The 21,411-nt window shown below is 44.7% G+C and overlaps 1 protein-coding gene across 4 annotated transcripts in view; it reads left to right on the top strand.

Moving 5' to 3' along the window:
* The first annotated feature begins 18,451 nt into the window (after nt 1-18,451).
* BEND3 (BEN domain containing 3) overlaps nt 18,452-21,411 on the top strand; it is a 34,729-nt gene continuing 31,769 nt past the window's right edge. The window contains exons 1-2 of one of the 4 annotated variants that reach the window (XM_079148478.1): nt 19,734-20,246; nt 20,362-20,451. The gene's annotated coding sequence lies outside the window, so the exon portion shown is untranslated. Of the gene's footprint in view, nt 18,543-18,994; nt 19,203-19,733; nt 20,452-21,411 lie in introns of those variants that run through there. The other 3 variants (XM_079148480.1, XM_079148476.1, XM_079148477.1) reach the window with 3 other exon arrangements.

Below are 21,411 nucleotides of genomic sequence, written 5' to 3' on the forward strand. Positions count from 1 at the left end.
AATGGGGACAGTCAAGCATAATGGTAAAATAGCTACTAAGTGCACCTGTTACAGAGGTGGCCATTCAATAAATGCCATTAAAGGAAATATGCTTTTATAACAATGAAACAAGCAATAAAGGCACAATGATTGCAAATTATAATTTAAAAAAGAACATGGGTGATAAAATAGGTCTAAAGACTTCTTTCCACATACAGGAAAATATAAGGTGAGAAAGAGTCTAGAAAATCAGGCATAGTGATACACACTCATAAAATCCCAGCAATTTGGGAGTCTGAGGCAGGAGGATAGCAAATTTGAGGCCACCCTGGGCAAGTTTAAGGCCAGCCTCAGAAATCTAGTGAGACCTTTTCTCAAATAAATAAATAAGTAAATGTGCAGAGGATGTAGCTCAATGGTAGAGTACTCCTCGTTCAATCCTCAGGGCAAAAAGGAGGGAAAAAGAAGAGTTTAGTGCCTTCCCTAGGGTGTATATTTGAAAAGCAGTATTTAAAGGACAACCAATAAGTATAAAGATGACTACGTGGAAAGTTATAAGTTGAATGGGAACAGTATTCACACTACACATCCTCCGTAAACCACCTGTATAAAAATCGATGTCTTGCATTAGAATAGGGCTTCTTGCTGAAACAGGATTTCTTAAGGGAAGTACGAGAATCTACACTTTTTAGTTTTTGAAAGAGACAAGGTCCTGCTAGGCTTCCCAGATTGGCCCTGAATTGGGTTTAAGCGATCCTCTTGCCTCAGGTTCCCAATTAGCTAGGGTGATAGGCATCGGTTCACACGCTTATCTCAATGATATACATTTCCAGCTGGGCAAGGTGGTGTACCCCTGTAATCCTGTGAGAAATAGAATCCCCAGTTGTCCATTTTCAGAATATAGTTAGCCTTGATGGGGATGTAAGACCCAATTGTAGCCATTTTAACTCTCGTGCTTCCCTTTGCCCTCCCCAATTTTAAGATTAACCAATTGAGTAGACTGCAACCCTGAGTCTTTGCTGTCAGAGTAAGGGGCAGCGAGTGCTTCCTTAGGGGTGAAAACAGGCAGACTGGCAGGCAAGTGTGCTTGTTCGCTAGACTTTGTTCCGTAGCACACCCTTCTGCAGGAGTGAATTGCCTTGCTGAGCTATTCCATTGTGCCCAGGATTTCTAACAATCCCAGAGACCTGGGTGGCTGAGGCAGGAGATTTGCAAGTTCAAGTCCATTCTCGACAACTTAGTGAGACCCTAAGCAATTTAGCAAGACCCTGTCTCAAAATAAAAAATTAAAAGGGTTGGGGATGTGGCTCGGTTGGCTAGAATTCCCCTGGGTTCAATCCCCAATATGGAAAGAAAAAAAATTAATATTTTCCAGAAGCTTCCCTGTATTTCTCACACACATAATCCACTTTTAGATTCACTGGGGTAGATGATAAATTTCTTAGGCTCCACTAACACTAATTCCTTGTGGTGCAGCAGACAGACATGAGCTTTGGAGTAAGACAGATTCCAGGCAGACCAGAACGCTTAACTAAAATATAAGTCAGGAAAAAAAAAAACTATCCTATGGAAATCAGAAGGGGGAGGGGAGCATAAAATATTTAGTGAAAATTATAAAATAAAAGGACATAAATAAGTACATAGGCCAGGCACGGTGGCGCACATCTGTAATTCCAGCAGCTCCAGAGGCTGAGACAGGAGGATCTCGAGTTCAAAGCCAGCCTCAGCAAAAGCAAGGCACTCAGTGAGACCCTGTCTCTAAATAAAATACAAAATAGAGCTGGGGATGTGGCTCAGTGGTGGACTGCCCTTGAATTTAATCCCGGGTACCCACCAAAAAAAAAAAAAGTACTTATATTATAATTAATAATTAATATAAATTAATTAAATTCCAATTTTAAAACAGACTCCTAGGGCTGGGGATATGGCAGTGGTAGAGCACTTGCCTAGCATGTGCTAGGCTCTGGGTTCAATCCCCAATACTAAAAAAAAAAAAAAAAAAAAAGATAAAGAAAAAAGAAAAAAACTGAAACAATGTGTGTTTCTGTATCACTCTATACCCAAGAAATTATTTAATAACTATTAGGTGGAACGATAAAAATATCCATGGGCTGGGGACATAGTTCAGTTGGTAGAGCGCTTGCCTCGCAAGCTCAGGCCCTGGGTTCAATCCCCAGCACCTCAAAAAAAATCCATGTCTGACCTATAAAAATGACAATTTCATATTATTCCATCTATACCTCATATGTTAAAGGGATTAAATTAACTAATATTTTATATAAAACAATTAGCCCAATGCCTAACTAATCTCCATTGGTCCTCTGCATAGCAAGCTGGTAAGAAATTCTGGGAGTTCAATCATCCTGTCTAAATTCATGCCAGACTCAGATGTGATTTGACATCATCTGGTGGTAGCAGTTGGCCCCAGTTTTAATATTATGGGGGACAATTCTGAGTCTAGAGGTAATAGGACAGCATCAGCGATTCCAGAAATGGTCCGGTTAGTTCACCAGATTCAGAGATTCAGCTGTGAAACAGCAAGGACTGAAAAGACCAACCCTTTCCCTGCTGTTTCTGAAGTTCACGTGCATTTATTTTCCCTGCTTTAATGACCTCAGCCTCTATTCCATAGAACTTCCACCCCGTCCCCAACCCTTGTGTATTCTGTTCTCAAACCAAGTCCATGGAGGAAATGGGAACCAGCTGCTAAATCTGCATTATATCAAAAATTATATATTTATTTTTAAAAGATTGTATACACATACATAATTTAATTTATTTATTTTTTCCTGTGTTGGGGATTAAACCCAGCACCTCACACATGCCAGGGAAGTGCTCTACCACTAAGCTACATCACCATCTCTTTTTTATTTTGTTTTATTGGAAATGGGGTCTTATTAAATTGTCCAGGCTGGCCTCAAGCTAGCAATCCTCCTGACTCAGCCTCCTGAGTAATTGTAATTACATGTATGTGCCACAGAGCCCAATTTAAAATTATATTTTTGATGAATGCATTATTATAGGGTTTGTGCATATCAAGGATTTTCTGAATGCTTACAGCATAGTGGCTCTGTGTTTTTTATTTGAGAGCTTTTGATGACTGCAAGTGTTTTAGCTGGCTATAAAGTCGTTATTAGGTCGCGATTAATTAAAATTTAAACAGGAAAAGGGAGGCAAGCAAAGGTGAAAAATTCCATCCAGAGAACATTAACCTTATTGCATGAATGCCACAAAATTTTAGATTAAACCATTGCCTTTTGTGGATGATCTCTAGTTACCTAGCAAGCTCAAAAATTCTTAGTTTGTATTTTTCTTTGTTAAAATTCCTTGGTATATTGAGCCACTCTTTCCTTGGTTGCATAAACCTCTTCTAATATTGTTTGGTGATCCCTGTGAACACACAAAAATTGGACTGCTTTTTTTATTTTGGTGGTACTGGGGGTGGAACCTAGGAACAATCTACCACCAGGCTACATCCCCATCCATTTTTATTTTATCTTATTTTTTTGATACTGGGGATTGAACCCAGGGACACTTTACCACTAAGCTACATCCCCAGGCCTTTTTATTTTTTATTTTGAGACACTCTCGCTCAATCATTGAGACTGGCCTCAGACTTTCAATCCTCCTGCCTCAGCCTCCTGAGTCACTGAGATAATAGGCATTGGCCATTGCACCTGGCAAAACTGGACTTCCTGAAGCTGCACAGAGGTACAGGGCTGTTGAAAGACTGTGGTCTGTTATTGGTTATGTTTCTGTTTCTCTGTCATTCCTTTTCCTGGTATCTCTTCAGTTTTGATTTCCTGCTAAGTCACTGAAACTGAGTCTAAGACAGTCTAAGAGACCAGGCTGCTGAGGAGAGGTTTTGGAGTCTTCCTGGATCAGGGTTGTATGAAATAGTCAGGCACCAGGCTGACTGTCAGTCTTGAAAAGTGTGTGGCACAGGCTGGAGGAAGGCTTCAATCTGTGCCCCGCCTGCCTCTCTAGCCTTACCTACTCCTTCTATCCTGCCTTCCGCCCTGATTTTTGCTCCAAAGAACTACTTATAGTTTTCCAAATATTGCCTGGAGTTTTCTGCCTCAGCTGCTGCCCCTGGTCTTCCTGCTCAGAATGCTCTTCACCCAGCCTCCATGGGTCAAAATCCCGCTCAGCCCCCTCCTCCAGAGAACCTTCTGATCTGTCCTGGTTCCTTGCTCACCCCCACTTGGGTCTCTTCTCTGGTGCCACCTTCTTTTTATCTGATTCCAGGGTTAGTGATAATTCCTCAGTTAAGGCTAAAAGCTCGGTGAGGACAGAGAAGTTGCTCATCCTCTCTCTCTCTCTCTCTCTCTCTCTCTCTCTCTCTCTCTCTCTCTCTCTCTCTCTCTCTCTCTTCTTTTCAGTACTGGAGATTGAACTCCAGGGCATTCTACCACATCTCCAGTCCCTTTTTTTCTGTTTATTTTGAAACATTCTCGCTAAATCGTCCAGGCTAGTCTCAAACTTGTGATCCTCTTGACTCAGCCTCCCGGGTAGCCAGGATCACAGGTATGGATCACAGTGCCTCCGCCATTTAATTTTGAAAGCTTCTGTCACCTTACATCTGGCTGAGCCATGTTCCAAAGAGTTCTGAGACCTGCCTGAGTGCTAACCCCTTTATTTAGGTACCAAGGGTGCTTGTTCATATCCTTCTACAAAGGAATGAGCCAAATTCTATTCTGGCAAAAACTCTCTGGGAATATGGTCATGTTTACTTCCTCCAGTGCTGCTCGCTGAGAGATCCCTTTACTTACTTACCCAATGCCAAGGCCTAAAAAAGACACTTCCCACAGGACAGCCTTTACTTACTGAAAGTCAGTATGGCAACACAAGTCCTGGGGAGAATTTATGTAACTATAAAAGTTATTCCTTTCTTGTGCCCCAAATTTTTAGTAAGAAATGTTATCAAATTGTTGGATGCCAACTGGGAAGTAATATATTTTATTACATAAGCCATTTGAAAACTTTATCTCCATAAAGATAATTCAAGAACTACCAAATGTTTGATTCCTGGACATTCAAAACATGCAGTGTGTGTCTGCTCCAAAATTTGAGGACTTTCTCTCTGCCACCGTATAAATATGCCACTTGTTTATGCTAATGCTATTACTTTTTTAAAAATATACTTTTTAAATTTTATTAGAGGAAAGGAACTTAAAACTTGTAAAATTTATAATGCAAAATATTCAGAGGAAAGAAGCAGATCCATGTGGATTATTGGGTTCCTCTGGCCTCTTTTCCCTCAAACTCACACATTTTCGGGTTCTAAAGGGCAATTATTCCTCCTTCACCATGCTGATTAAATAGGTCAGGAGGGTAATAAGGTCATTTATTTGAAGGATTTTCATCTGGTGTATTTCTAATACTCTTGCCCCACTCCCGACCACTCAAATCAGTACCATACTGAGACCAGCATCTCTCTCTCACCATCAAAGAAAATGATGAAACAAAGGTAATTTCAGTGAACTTTCTGCCCCCAAATTTATCATCTTTCCAGTGCACAAAGGTTATATTGCTTTAGCCCTTTAAACCAGTAATGGCTCAATAACAACATTAGTGCTTTAAAACAGCAATGGCTCAGTAATAACTAGTATCATGTGTTTACTATTAACTCAGTGGCTAAACCTTCAAGGTGTTAAACTCCTTTTAGTGTAGCATTTTATTACATTTTTTAAAGATATATAATTGAATTCATAAATTTACCCTTGGCAGAATCAAGAAAACAAGGTACTCTGCTAGTAAAAGTGAATGTTACACAATCATATATTATTATTGTTATTATTATTATTGTTTTGTTACCAGGAATTGACCCCAGAGAGGCTTTACCATTGAGCCACATCCCCAGTCCTATTTATTTATTTATTTTTAGTAATAGGGATTGAACCCAAGGGTGCATCCCCAGTCCTTTTTATTTTTTATTTTGAGACAGATTCTTGCTAGGTTGCTTACAGCCTTGCTAAATTGCTGAGGCTGGCTTCAAACCTGTAATCCTCCTGCCTCAGCCTCCCAAGTTGCTAGGATTACAGGTGTGTTCTACCATACTGTTTTAGTCAGCTTTTTCGCTGCTATGACTAAAAGATCTGACCAGAATAATTCTAGAGGAGGAAAATTTTATTTAAGGGCTCATGGTTTCAGAGGTCTCAATCCATGGACAGCAGGCTCCATTCCTTGGGGCTTGAGGTGAGGCAAAACATCATGGCAGAAGAGTGTGGCAGAGGGAAGCAGCTCATATGAAGATCAGGATGCAGAGAGAGAGGGACTCCACTCACCAGATACAAAACATACCTCATAACCATGCCCCCGATGCCCACCTCCTCCAGTTACCACTCAATCCCATCAGGGATTAATTAACTGATGAGGTTAAAGTTATAACCCAATCATTTCTCCTCCAAACCCTCTTGGATTTTCTCACATGTGAGCTTTTGGGGGACATAACACATACCCAGCTTATTTTTAATATATATATATGTTTATATATTTATATAAAATTTATATATTCATATATTTATGTTTATATATATATGGCGGGTACCAGGCATTGGATCCAGGGGTGCTTAAGCACTGAGCCACATCCCCAGTCTTTTTAATATTTTATTTAGAGACAGGGTCTTGCTGAGTTGCTTAGGGCCTCACTGAGCAGCTGAGGCTGGCTTTGAACTTGGAATCCTCTGGTCTCAGCCTTCCGAACCGCTGAGATTACAGGCATGCCCCACTGCACCTGACTCATAACATAGTATTAAATAGATGCTGTGTGAGATAAAATGGAAGATTGATTAATTGGTTAAACTGGGATTTTCTTCCTGAAAGATTTTCCTAGTGCTTCCTTAGAATTCCCAGTATGGGGAAATTCCAAGCTTTTATAAATAACCTCAGAACATACAGGTGTAGTATGTGAGGCAGGATGATGTTTCTGCAATATCTATATTTTTCTTTTCTTTTTTTTTTTCTTTTTATTTTTTTATTTTATTGTAAACAAATGGGATACATGTTGTTTCTGTTTGTACATGGCGTAAAGGCATACCATTTGTGTAATCATAAATTTACATAGAGTATATTTTTATTTTCCTGGTTTTTTCCCCTTTCCTGCCGCCAAGTAGACATTCCTACCTGGGTTCACTGTCTTGGTAAGGGCAGAGATGGGCTGAGAGCTGAAACAGCCCTTAAGCTTTTGTTTCTTAGAGCTTAAGGCCTAGAGGAGGGTGCATGTAGGCCTGAGGCAGGGTGTCTTGGACAGAAGCAGAAGGGCCCTGGATCAGGCTCTGACTGAGCAGGGCCCCTGCATGGGCTTCCCTGCAACCTGACTGAGAGGCAGGACTCTCTAGTGAGGATGTGGCTGTGAGCTGTGGCAGGTCCTGGTCACAAACTGGAGACATCAGGGCTGTATCTGTTCTGCACTCAGGCTTTGTGTCTGTGCCAGTGAACTTCAGTCATTTCATATTAAAAACCAACAATTTGGGCTGCAGTTATAGCTCAGTGATAGAGAGCATGCTCAGTATGTAAAAGGTCCTGAGTTTACTCCCCAGTGCCAAAAATAAATATCAACAACAACAATAATCTAGACAATTCCACATAAAAATCCAGATTTCTGCTTCTTTTGAATAATGGCAGATTTGGCTATATTAGGTACATCTTCATGCACCAAATGCTTGCCTGCTTAGATAAGGAACTGTATTAGTCTGTTTTTTGTTACTATAATGAAATACCTGAAGTTGGATGTTTATGAAGAAAAGAGGTCTAATAAGCTCAGTCTTGGAGGTTGGAAGTCCAGGATCATGGAATCTCATTTGTTTAGCCTCTGGTGAGGGCCTAATGGCCAGAATCATGGAGGGAGTGCATGCCAGAGGGCAAGTCACATCATAAAGTAGGAGGCCAAAACCAGAAGGAGACCTGTGATCCTAGCTACTAGGGAGGCTGAGGCAAGAGAATTTCAAGTTTGAGGTCATCTTGGGCAATTTAGCAGAACCCTGTCTCAAAACAAAATTGAAGAAAGAGCTGGGGGTGTAGGTCGATGGTAGGGCGCTTGCTATGCACATAGCCTTGGGTTCAGTTTCTAAGACCAGAAAAACCAAAATGAAACCCAGGAAGCCAGAGCAAGGGAAAGAGGCAGGCTTGTTCCTTTTTATCAAACCCTCTCTTGAAAAGTAACCCAAGGCTCTCATGAGAACTACCTTAACCCCTTCTGAGGACACCCCCCCAATGACCGAAAACCTTCCACTAGGCCACCCCTCTTAACGTCACCACACTGAGGACCCGGGCTCCAACATATCAACCCTTAGGGGACAAACTTGAACCATATCCAGGGAATGAGCAGTCGGAGTTGCCACTATTTCTACTAGGAGGGGCCCTGCTCAGTCCCTGTGCTGAGACTCAGGGTTAGTCGCCACTCAGCTGGCTTCTTGTCCTGATGTTTTCCAGGCAAGAGAGGACTGGTCTTCTTTGCCCAAGATTTTCCTCATAAATGGGAAACAAGAAACAGATGGAAAGGACCAGGGACATAGCTCAGTGGCAGTGTTTCCCTAGTGTGCATGAGGCCTGGGTTCCATCCCCAGCACTGCAAAAACAGAGATTAAAGATTGAGGGAAAAAAGATGGTGGAAAGATTGGGAGCTGCGGGGCTTCTGGGAGGCGAAGAATGTCCTTGGAGGGTGCAGACGACCTCTCCTTCCTTGCTCCCTGCAGCATCTGCATCGCATGTCCAGGCAGCCTTGCACAGAGCTGACCAGGTCCCTGGTTGGGCCTGGCAGAGCTTTCTAGAAGTCCCTGGGCTGAGGGGACTCCAAAAGGAGGGGAATCAAATATAAATTCTAAACATAGTTATTTCATACACGAAGACCTGTGCATGCTGCCTCTGCTTTCTCACTGGCCCTCAAGTGCACACAGGATGGAGGTTTCTAGAAGGACAGCAGGACTCGTAGCTCCTTTCTTATGAGCTGGGTGAGAAGAATGGACATTAGGATTGGGGCTTGGGAGCAGCGCACCACCTGTAATCCCAAGTGCACCAGAAGCTGAGGAAGGAGCACAAGTTCCAGGTCAGCCTGGGCGAGTTAGCAAGACCCTGTCTCAAAATAAAATAAAAAAGGCTGGGAATGTGGCTCAGAGCTCGAGTGCTCCTGAGTTCAATCCTAGGAACAAAAGCAAAAAAAACAAAAACAAAAACAAAAAAAAAAAACCGTGATTTGGAGCCTATTACATTTTAAATGTGTTTGGGAATTATATAATGGTACAGTGGTATTTGTTTAACTTTCTGGGCAAAGTGAGAACTTAAAGTGGAGGTTGAGGCAGGAGGATTGAAATTTCAAGGACTGCTTGGGTGACTCAGCGAAACCCTGTCACAATATAAAATACGAAGGGCTGGGGACGCAGCTCCGTGGTAGAGCACTTGCCTAGCACACACAGGCCCTGGGTTCAAACCCCAGCACCAAAACATGAAATAAAGTGGTGTTCTGTGGATATCTTAGACAGCAATATGAACTTTTGTGCTTTTGCTGTTAAATTAGAAAGGTGTTTGAGGGCTGGGGTTGTGGCTCAGTGGTAGCGCACTTGCCTAGCATGTGTGAGCCCCTGGGTTCAATACCTGGCACCACAAAAAGAAAATAGAAGTGTCTTTGGGTTTTACTATTTTTATTTGTATTATTTGTTTGTATGAATGAGGAAAAAAAAATCAAACCTCTGCCCGGTGTGTGCAATGTGCATGCCCACCCTGCCTCCCACCCCTGTCCCATGTCCCCCATAATCTCAGCAACTCTGGAGGCTGATGCAAGAGGATCTTGAGGCCGGCCCCAGCATTTTAGTATAATCCTACTTAAAAAAAAAAAAAAAAAAAAAAAACTGAAAGACTGGGGAACTACTGAAAGTCAGTGGTAAAGTGGTAAAGCACCCCTGGGTTCAATCCCCAATACTGAAAAAAAAAAAAAAAAAAAAAGAATTTTGGATTTGAACCTACGGGCTGTGCATGCTAGACAAATCCCCTAACTTGTGGGCCTGGGCTAGTTATTGATATTTCAGCAGTTCACTCCCCACGTGTATAACCAATAACAACACCAGCTACTAACCTTAGGCCACTCATGGTTCCAGGGCCAAGGGTAACAACTGCCTAACTTGTAACCACCTTGTCGGGTGGGGGGAATCAGGAACTGGAAGGTAAAAGCTTACGCAGCTTCCTGAGGTCACACACAGAGCACATGAGTGAGCCTGGATCCAACCCCAGGTCTGCTGGACTTCACAGACCTGAGCTGTGAGCTGCTCAGTTAGCAAGTGCCCCAGCATTTGCCACCACCTGCTGTCTGCAGACAATGATAGGAACAGAGGGACAGGAATATGAATGCAAATGACCAAGGCCACAAGGAGCAGCAAAGTTAAGTTAGTCACATCCTTTAGGAGAAGAAAGGGAGGGCAAATTCCTGCAGCACCTGGAACATATTAGGTCTGCAATAATTATTCATTAAATTGAGGAGGGAATCTCTCAGGAGATTATTTTTCTCAAGTGTGTAAAAACAGGGTGGCCTGGGGAGGTGACGGGCCTTTTCTGCCTCTCACAGTCCTGTCACCAAGGGCGAACAGGACTCCAAATGTCAAACGCCGTTGTTTCCAACTGAAGTGGCCCTTGCTCAGTGGCAGGCACTTTGAGACACAGTGGTCAGATGGGGTCCTGCCCTCCAGGAGTTTACATTCTCATTACAGCTTCAGGGGAGCAGAGTGGGTCTCTGCATTAGTCTGCTTGGCTGTCACAAGAAACTATCACAGACTAGAAACTTCTCAAGTTTGAGGCGCTGCGTTTCCTGGGTGCTGGCAGGGCTGGTTTCTCCTGAGTCCTGTCTGCTTGGCTGGCTGAAGGGTGCTTTATCGCTGTCCTCCCATGATCTTCGCTCCATGCAGGCACATCTCTCATATCTTTTCTTCTACTTATGAGGACATCAGTCCTACTGGATTAGGGCTTCACCCTTTAATCTCATTTAACCCTATCGTCTTCCTAAAGGCCTTATCTCCAAATATAGTCACAGTCTGAAGTGTACTGGTGGTTCGGATTACGACTTTGGGGGAAATAATTCAGCCCTTAACAGTATCTATGACAGGGAAGACAAGCTGCCAGGGGAGTGCCCGGCAAGGGCCTCTGGTCCGCAGATGGGAAGCCAGAGCCCTCTTGAGGAAAAAATGTAAGCTCCTGAGTGCTGAAGAGTGAGGCTGGGGCAAGGGGTGATCTTTATTTTTTTCTTTTTGTACCAGGATTGAACCCAGGGGCACTTAACCACTGAGCCACAATCCCAGCTCTTTTTATCTTTTATTTAGAGACTGGGTCTCACTGAGTTGCTCAGGGCCTCACTAAGTTGCTGAGGCTGGTTTTGAATTTGTGATCCTCCTGCCTCAGCCTCCCAAACCACTGGGATTACAGGCATGAGTCACCATGCCCAACGGATGATCATTTCAATGCATACAATTCTGTGAAGCACAAACCTTACATATTTCACTCCTTGGTGATCTCTGATTTCTCTTTTTTAACTTTTTTTGGTCTTTGGTAGGAATATTATAGAAAGAAGAACTCAAGTGGGGTGCAGTGGTGCACGCCTTTAATCCCAGCAACTCAGGAGGCTGAGGCAGGAGAATCACAAATTCAAGGCCGGCCTCAGCAATTGACCCTGTTTCAAAATAAAAAAGAAAAAGGGTCAAAGATGTAGTTCAGTGATAGAATGTCCCTGGTTTCAATCCTCAGTGCTATAAAAATTTTAAAGTGTGTGTGTGTGTGGAGGGGGGTTGTTGGGGATATAACTCAGTAGTAGAATGCCCCTGCATTCAATTCCCAGTACTACAAACAAAACACCCAAAAGATAAAAGAACCCCAAAACATTGTTCCAAGGGCAATGAGCCTAGCCAGATGTGGAGGTATACAGAGCACACCTGTAACCCCAGGGACTCAGGAGACTCAGGTGGAGGATCTCAAGTTTGTAGATCAACCTTAGCAATTTAGTGAGCCCCTGCTCAGTGGTAAAGAGCCCTGGATTTAATCCCCAGAGTTGAGGGTGGGGGAATAGAAAAGGAAAAGAAAAGAGGCCAAAGAATGTTAGGCAAGTCCCCATTCCTTCGGCCTCAGTTTCCTTACTGATGAAACCAGGCACATCTATTATTTCTCTCATGTGTCATGATTCTAGGGAAATCATTAGGCATATTCAGTTACCTCTTAAAATATTATGTTACCATTTAGAAGCTTGGAGAAAGGGGGCCATGAATATTGTAGTCAAATACCATATTTAGTTTGGGGACATTATTATGCCAAAAGTTAATATTATTACACTTCTTTTTCTGCTTACTCCCTAACAGTATGCCGAGAAAGGGGGACTGGTGCCCAGCGCACACCCAGCGTCTCACGCCACCTTGGCATGACTTAGCTACTTCAGGTGACTTTTGCTCTTTAAGCCATGCTGAGAACTGTTTTTAGTCTGTGGAAGGTGAAAGTGCTTCAAAGGCAATACTTATCGAGGGGAAAAAACAGAATCAAACATTACACAAATGTATAATGAGAAAAGCAAAAGTCCCCGTCTCTTCTCTCCCAGGGTCACCGCTGTTTAGCCCTGTATTTCCCAGATGCTTTCCATTCACACCTAGACATACTTACATGTTTTTTTTTTTTGTTTTTTGGGCTTTTTTTTTTTTTTTTTTACAAAAACAGGATTGCACTACATATAAATCTGTAATTGTCTTCTTTTACTCAAGAATACGTCATAGACATTCTCCTATCCCATAAAAAGAACCTACATAGAATGTCTTAGCAGATCTCATTTAACTATTTTCCAAGTTCCCTTCAATTTTTTATTTTTTTCGCTATTGCAAATGAACCTGCAACGAACATCCTTAGATTTAGAGCCCTATTGAGTATTTCTCCAGACTGGATTCCTAGAAGTGGAATTCCTGGACCTCAAATCCACCATTTCTGTGAGGTATTTTGCTTGGTGTTTGTCTATGTGTGTATGCCTGATGTATCTATCCATTTGCCATTTCATTTAGTCTTTTGATCCACAGTATGAATTACTCATTTAATTATTTTTGGTACTGGGGACTGAACCAAGGGGCGCTTTACCACCGACCTACATCCCCAGTTTTTTTGTTTTGTTTTGTTTTAATTTGGAGAAGGAGCCTCACTAAGTTGCTAAGACTGACCTTTAATTTGTGATCCTCCTGCCTTTGTCTCCAGAGTAGCTGGAACTATAGGCATGTGCCACCGTGCCCAGCTAAATAATTTTTTAGAAAATTATCAGTCAACTAGAGCAGTATACGTCTCCTTTCTTTTCCTTAATGGGCTCTGATTGGCTGGGAGCCTGCCTCCTCTGACTCCCGCTTCCTGCCTCTCAGCTGCAGCTGTGTGATCAGCCAGGAGAGGCTTGCTGCAGGCCCCTGGGCACCCCTCTGGGCATAGGGGCTCTGGTGGCCACAGAGCCTCCAGGCAGCACTCTGGGCTGAGAATGAACTCGAGTTCAGATTGGCATTTGTTTTCTCAAGGGCTCGAAATAGAGTGTAGGATTGCAGCAGTTTTCACTTTCCCTAATATTTCTTTTTTTGCAGAATCCTATTTGTGCGAAACAAATATCCAACTAAAATCAGATCCTAATGGCTGTGTTGGGTGCTTAAAATCTCAAGCTGCTATAAATTATTAAATAGTTCTCCTACACATAAGGAAAAATGTCCATCTAAAATTCTTTAGCAGGGGTGGGGGGAAGGGAAAAAATAACAGAATGAATCAAACAACATTACTCTATGTAAATTTATGATTACACAAATGGAATGCCTTTACACCATGTACAAACAGAGAAACAACATGTATCTCATTTGTTTACAATAAAAAAAAATAGATCTAAAAAAAAAAGTTAAAAAAAATAAAAAAAATAAAATTCTTTAGCTTTTCAATCAAAATTTCATTTTGGGGATGGGGCAGCAGCTCAGTGGTAGATCGTGCATTTAGCCTATGTGAAGTCTTGGGTTCGATCTCACCACCAAAAAATGAACAAAATGAAAACCCTCATTTTTTCCTACTTTGGGGTCATAGTGTGTCATTTTAACTGTCCCTCATTCCAATAAGGGTAGGTTTTTTTTGTCGTTTGTTTTTAAGCATAGAGGGGTTAAACCTCAAGGTGTGTCTTTCTATAGGTTTTTTTATTATTGTTGTTTGTACCTGGGATTGAACCCAGGGGCACTTAACCACATCCCCAGCCCTTTTTATATATTATTTTGAGAAAGGGTCTTGCCAAATTGCTTAGGGCCTCATTAAGTTCCTGAGACTGGCTTTGAACCTGCAATCCTCCTGTCTCAGCCTCCAGAGTTGCTGGGATTACAGACGCTGGCCACCACCCCCGGTGGCAGGTCTTATTTAATAGAGTTAACACATGCTCCCTCTCCCCTCTTTTTCCTTCTTTCTTTTCTGTTGCTAGTATTCACAGAATCAGGATCTGCCAGCTACTTCTGTTTGAAGTTGAAGACTTGGCAAAATTATACATCCAGCAGGCAAGAAATAAAGTGGAAATGTCTCACAAGTAATGATAAAATCTGTTGTGTTGTTTTAAGACTTAACTACTGAAAAAAAGTCCCACTAAATATTGTCTTGGCAACTATAAATATATTTTAGCAATGATAAAAACCTTAGAGTAATGTTAAAAGATATTTGAAATCTAATATCTGTCTGCCACTCTCAATTATATATATATATATATATATATACATACACACACACACACACACACACACACATATGATATATATTCATGTCATCTCTCACTCTTCTTTAAATGCTGTGTAATTTCCCATTTGGTTTTCCCATTTAGTATTTTATGTTTTACATGACCAATTTCCCCCATGTTGAACTTACTCAGGTAAGATTGAAAATAAGGGCCTCAAACTGGGTATGGCAGCACAACCTGTAATCCCAGCCATTGGGAAGGTTGAGGTAGGAGGATCCCTGGGTTCAATTCCACGTACCAAAAAAGAGGGGGAGGGGGGAAATCCGAGTGCCATTGGACACATTTGTAATCGCAGCAATTTGGAAGGTAGAGGCAGGAGGATCACAAAATGGAGGCCAGCCTTGGCAATTTAGCGAGACCCTATTTCGAAACAAAAGATAAGAGGGGTGAGGTGGTAGACGACCCCGGATTCAATCCCCAATACCGCCCCCCCCCCCCCCCCCCCCCGCAAACGAGGGACTGAGGGTGTAGCTCATTGGTAGGGCTCATGCTTTAGCACGCGAAGGGACCCTGGTCTCTCTACCCAGCACAGGGAGGAAAAAAAAAAAAAAGTTCTTCTCAAACAAAGGGGAGTAACTTGCAGGTCTTCAGGGACATATCCTTATGACCATGAACTACTTCTTAGAGTTGTAATGAGCAGACATTTTATTTTAATTTAATTTTAAAAATATATATTTGTAGTTGTAGGTGGAGACATACCTTCATTTTATTTATTTTCATGTGGTGCTGAGGACCCACTGAACCCAGTGACTCTCATGTGCTAGGCGCGCTCCTCTACTGGCTGAGCCACAACCCCAAATCTAATTTTTAAATTTCAAGACAGAGTCTCACCAAGTTACTGAAGCTGGCTTCTGACTTCTAACTTCTAACTTGCGATCCTGCTGCCTTCCTGCTTCAATCGCCCAAGTCGTTGAGATTTAGTAAGTCACTGCCTTCGCCCTCTGAAATTTTTTTTGGTAATGGCGATTGAACCCAAGGGCACAGAGGTACACCACAGAGGTACATCCCCAGCTGTTTTTATTTTGAGACATGGAGCCTGGCGTGGTGGTGGTGGTTCACTTCTGTAATCCCAGCGGAGGCTGAAGCAGGATTGTAAATTCAAGGTCAGTCTTGGCAATTTAACTAGACCTTCTCTCAAAATAAAAAGGACTGAGGATGTACCTCAGTGGTAAAATGCGCCTGGGTTCAACCCTTAGTACAAAAACAAAACAAAAGTATTTTGAGACAGGATCTCCCTAACTCGTTTAGGCCTCCCTAAATTTCTGAGACTGACCTTGAATTTGTTATCCTTCTGCCTCAGCTTCAAGAGTCCCTAGAATTACAGGTATGTGCCACCGGGTCCAGCTAAGATTTTTTAAATTATTATTATTATTATTAATAGTTCATTATTTTCCTCTTCTGCCATGTTTGTTCAAAAAATTTTTGTAGGGCATTACTCATCCAATGCACTTTGATAACTTATTTTTTCATTTTAGAATTATTATTATATTATTATTATTATTTTGGTATTGGGGATTGAACCCAGCGGGGTCCCACTACTGAGCTACATTCCCAGCATTTTTTTTTTTTAAGAAAAGTTCTTGCTAAATTGTTGAGGCTGGCCTCGAACTTGCAGTCTTGTCCCCACCTCCACAGTAGCTGGGATTAGGGCGTTTGCCACCACTCCCTGTTTAGAATTTTTTTTTTTTTTAAGATTCCCAAATTAAGCCGATGGCGATGCGGTGGCCCCCGCCTGTACTCCCAGCGGGTCCGGAAGCTGAGGCAGGAGGATCGTGAGTTCAAAGCCGGTTTCAATAATTTAAGGAGGCCCTATGCAATTTAGGGAGACCCTGTCTCAAAATTAAAAAATGAAAAGGGTTGGAGATGTGGCTCAGGGTCAAGGGCCGGAGTTCAATGCCTACTAACCACCGCCCCTCCAAATTCCAAAATTCCATACTTTCTAATACATTTGTTTTCACCTGTCTGCACTGTTTTCCCTTTAAAAGAAACCAAAAGAAACAAAAATAAAACTTTAATATAAACATCAAAACCACTTGAAGATAGGTAATTTTCTTTCCTAGCTACTAGTGTTGGTACATTCTGTGGATAATTTATTTGGAGCAAACATGCTTTTGCAATAATACCCAAGGTAAGTGTCCTAATGAGATGTGTTTTGAAATGTTAGCTATATCAGTTAAGGAAGACTGCTTGCCTTGGATGCTACTTAATAAAAAAAAACATTGAATTTGCAAGATCTTTTATTTCTAATAGGAAGAGAAATGTTAATTTCTATTTTTATTTTTATTGCTTTGAAAGATTGGCTAAAGATATATCCCTTTGCATTATACATTTCATCTAGTCTTTCTACAAATTTGACAAGGTCATTTTACATTCTTAAAGCACTACAGTCAAGTGGTTTAAATGCAGAATGAGCTTAAATGTTACTCAACTCTTCTACTGGGAAATCCTAGAAAACAACTAATGAAATACAACTTATACTTTTAAAATTCTAATTATATGTCACATTAAATTGAAGGTGAAAATAAAACTGCTGCATCTGTTAACTATGTCAAGGGATGTGCTATATCATACGTGTTATTTAATGTGCAAGTGTAAAAGTCAAGTTCCCTGCAGAAATCCAAGTGCCTCCACTTTGTCTTCAGGGAATGTATAAATTAACCATTCTCCCTCAAGCCGTCCTCCTCCCTTCCTCCCTCCACCCTATTTTAAATGTAGATAGGGCGTCCCAAGTCTTTTGAATTTGAAGGGCTGCTATCTCGGCCCCATTCTTTTCATCATCCTGTTTTGAATGACACTGAGCACGTATAGATTCTTTTATAAAAGCACCCCCTGGATGCGGGGCTCAGTCCTCCAGGCTGCTTGCTAATTTTGCATAGCAATTAGTACTGACTTCTCCAAGCCTGCAATCCAAATACAGCCCGAGAATGTTCAACACAGTTTCTCAAAGGTCTTAGATAACTGAACCCTGTGCCTTTTGATTTCAAACCCGAAGGGGAGGAACTTGCGTAATTACCAAATTCCCAATTGGAGTGGTCTGAAGGAGGATATGGTAATCCAAAACTATACGTTAATTCAAACCCTCGCCGCGACTGGGCAGCAAGGAGCTAGCATATGCCTTCTTTTAAAATCTATTCTACCTATTCACTGACCGCGCAGGGCTGGGCCACATGGTCCTGTCTTACAGCCAGTCAGCTGTGAGCAGCAGATGGGATCATTTGCATTTTCCTCTTTATACTTTCTTCGATCGGCAAATTAAAGGATTTTTAAAGGAAATTTACATTCTCATTGTTTGCCTAAGATACCAACGTGTCTTAAATGTTGAATTGGGTTTCCCTCTCACCTACACTCCACCAGTCACTGAGACTCGAGAAAATACCCGAGACGTAGGTTTCATACTGATCAACTTGGAACCTACCGTCCGGGAGTTAGGAGTAGACAGAATCAGTCTTTACTGAGTTAGTGACTAGTGTTTTTGTTTGAAGCGCTCCACGCAGATATTCCGTGGGTTTATGTTGGTGACGTGAGTCGGAGCGCGCACGCTCCTGAAGCTTTGGGCCGTAACCTCAAATCTAAAAACTTCGGGCTGCAAGTAGAAAGCAGATTTTTAGCTGTAAGGCTTACAACCGAGGCGGCCACCCCGCTGGGGGAGTGGCCAGAGCCAGCGTTTCCCAGCGCCAGGGTCGCTCTCCCGCGTCCCGCTGGACTCCATGCCCGCTCCGCGGGGCCGAAGGGGGCACTTCGCCCCGATGTCTTTGTGCTGGACGCGGCGCGGGAAGAACCGCCGGGTGTCCAGAGCCACGGCTGAAATGCAAAAAATTCGGGAGAGGTGCGGGCGCGAGCGTGAAGACGTGTCGTACTGTCGTCGTCCCGCGGGAGAAAAAAGTAGAAGGAGGCATTTTGGGCCAAACTGTCGCGTCTGAGACCACGTTTTAGAGAAATGACTCACGGGGGGAGAGCACACGGTGTGCAAGGGACATTGTTCGCTAGCGCCGGTCCGGCGCGCCGTGGGTGCGCGGCCACCGCCCCCCGCCCGGGCAGCCCGCGCGGGCCCACGTGGAGCAGCGCGGCGCTGGCCGAGCGCGCCCGGCCGCTCGGGTCCCCGGAGTGCGCGCCCCAGCTCCCCGCCGCGGTCGTTCACGCCCGAGCGCCACCGCTGGTCCCGCGTGTGCCCCGCTGAGGGGGAGGGGCGGGCCGGGGGTGGGGGCGGAGGGGTTGTGGTTCCACTGCAGCGGGGGCTCCTGTGTCCTTGTGCGGAAATGACACACGGAGTCCCGTCACGTCACGCGAGAGCGCAGCGCACGGACACACACAAAGAGAGGGGAAAATACACGGCGCCCGCCCGCCCGCCGCCCCCAGCAACTCCCCGGGCCGCCCCGGCCAGGCCCTCCGCGCGCGGCCCCCACTCCCGGCCCCGCGCCCTTCCCCCGCACGTGGCGCCCAAACTCGGCGCGGGCCCGCTCCGCAAAGTACAGAACTCGTGTCCCAGGTAAGTGCGGGGCGGATCGGGCCGGCCGCGCTGTGGCGGCTCCGGGGCAGACAACCGGAGAGTGGCTGCAACATCCATGCCGGGTGGGGGCGGGAGCAGGGGAGGGGACGCGAAGGGGGGCTGCCCCGAGCGCGCCCGCCGGGAGGAGCGCCCACCCCCGCGCAGGGCCGAGCTGCCGGAGCGGCTGCCCGGCGCCCACGGGCTCGCCGCGCCCATTGTGCCGCGCGCCCCTTTGTGCCCGCTCCGAACGCCGCGGCTCCATGGCGTTCCGGGGACCTCGCGCGCTGCGCGGGGGCGGGGGGGGACGCACAGTGGAACGGTCCGCGCCGCCGCCCGCCCCACTCGCGCCGCGCGCCAGCCCCGCACCCCCGTTGCCCGCCGCGATGGAGCAGCCGGGGCCGCCGGAAGGCTCTGCGGATCCCGCAGCGGCTCCGCGTTCGCGCTTGGCGGGCTGCGGTGGGGGACAGCGCGGCGTGTGGAAGGGGGTGTCAGAGCTGGAGCAGGGGGCGGGGACTGAACGGAGCTGCAGAGCGGGGAGCTGGAGGCCGAGGAGCCGCCGCCCGGAGGGACGCTGCCTCGGGAGTCTGCAAACGGAGCGAGGCAGGCCGGCGGCGGCGGCGGCGGCCGGGAGTGGAGAGGGACAGGCCCCGCCGCTAGAGGTCGCGGCGCCCTCCCCGGCCGTTCCACGGCGGTCCGCGGTTCCCGCTGTCCCGGAGCTGGAGGCGGGCCCGGCGACCTGGGTGTGCACCCCGGCTGGCGTGAGGCCTTCCTGGCCGGCCGCGGAGCTACACCCGGCGGCGCTCGCCGCCCCTTGACCGCCCTTTTCCTTTCTATGGTGGACGTGATTTCCCACGCAGACTTTACCCTCGCTTTCTCTGGGAGTTGTGTAGCGACTATTTTGGGGACTTTGTGTGCTAAGACGTACAGACTGTCTATTTTTCTATTTATTTCTGTTTAAGGGAAACCAAGGTGCTGCTACAGAGTTTGCTTTCCCAGGTAGCTCATCTGGGAAGAATTTTGGTCGCCGAGGCCAACCGGACAAGGGTACTCAGAACTTCCAAGTCAGAAATACTGAATTTCTCTCCCCGGCCTCCTGTGCCGGGACTCGAACCCTTGAACGTCATCTTCTTAAAGTAACTTTTTGAATGTTTGGCTACAGATGTTCAATGTGCTACAGGGCAGCAGGTAGAGTGCCAGACGCTAAGGCTGCAGGAAATAGGCAAGAAAGTGAGCCTTTCAGGCTAGCTTGGTATGTTCAGAACAGGGATGGAAAAGATTCATTTGCTATCCTCTGTCCTGCCTCCTTTTTTAATTTTTATTTTTTGATACTGGGAATTGAACCCAGGGGTGCTTTATCCCTGAGCCACATTCCCAACCCTTTTATTTTCTTATTTTGAGGCAGGATCTCCCTAAATTGCCGAGACTGGTCTTGAACTTGCAATCTCCTGCCTCAGCCTCCCTAGTCGGTGGGATTACAGGCGTGCTCGCCTAACACAGTTTTACTGCACCCCTAGTTTCCGAGTTGATATCAGTATATCGGACCCTGTCAGCTTCCCTGAGTATTGGAATTTGGGCAAGATTATCTTAACTACATCCCTAGTCACTGAACCAGTATCTGATAATTTAGTAGATATTCATTAAACGTTTGCTAATGAATGGAGTGATCTTGTATTCAAGAAAAAAGAGATGGGGTCAGAGTGACCTGTTCCTGCTGACCAGTTAATCACTGTTTCTAGCCCTCAAAAGTCACAGATAAAACTAGAGCCTTTAAAAAAAAAAAAAAAAAAAACTGTCACATTAAGAACTACTGCCAGCCAGGTGCAGTGGCGAATGCTTGTAATGCCAGCAGCTCAGGAAGATCGAAAGTTCCAGGCCAGCCTCAGCAATTTAGGCTCTAAGCAACTGTACTGAGGAATCTTGTCTCAAAAATAAATAAAATAAAAGAGCTGGGGCAAAGTGTCCCTGCGTTCAATCCCTACCAAAAAGAAAAACTACTGCCACCCAAAATGGGCTTTACTAGAGAAATCATGTCCTTGTTCAAGTAATGTAACAGGAAAGTTTATGTTGTTACACCGTAACACATACACACTCAGACAGCAAGAAGAGATGCCAGTTAGGACCTAGCACAGGAGATGATTGGCCTGGTAGTAATCTGTTGAAGTGTGCCACATTGACACATTGTCTGCCTTAGTGCTTAACTCTCACTCTC

The sequence above is a fragment of the Sciurus vulgaris genome, assembly GCF_902686455.1.
Source record: "Sciurus vulgaris genome assembly, chromosome: 7".
In the NCBI taxonomy this organism is placed as follows: domain Eukaryota; kingdom Metazoa; phylum Chordata; class Mammalia; order Rodentia; family Sciuridae; genus Sciurus; species Sciurus vulgaris.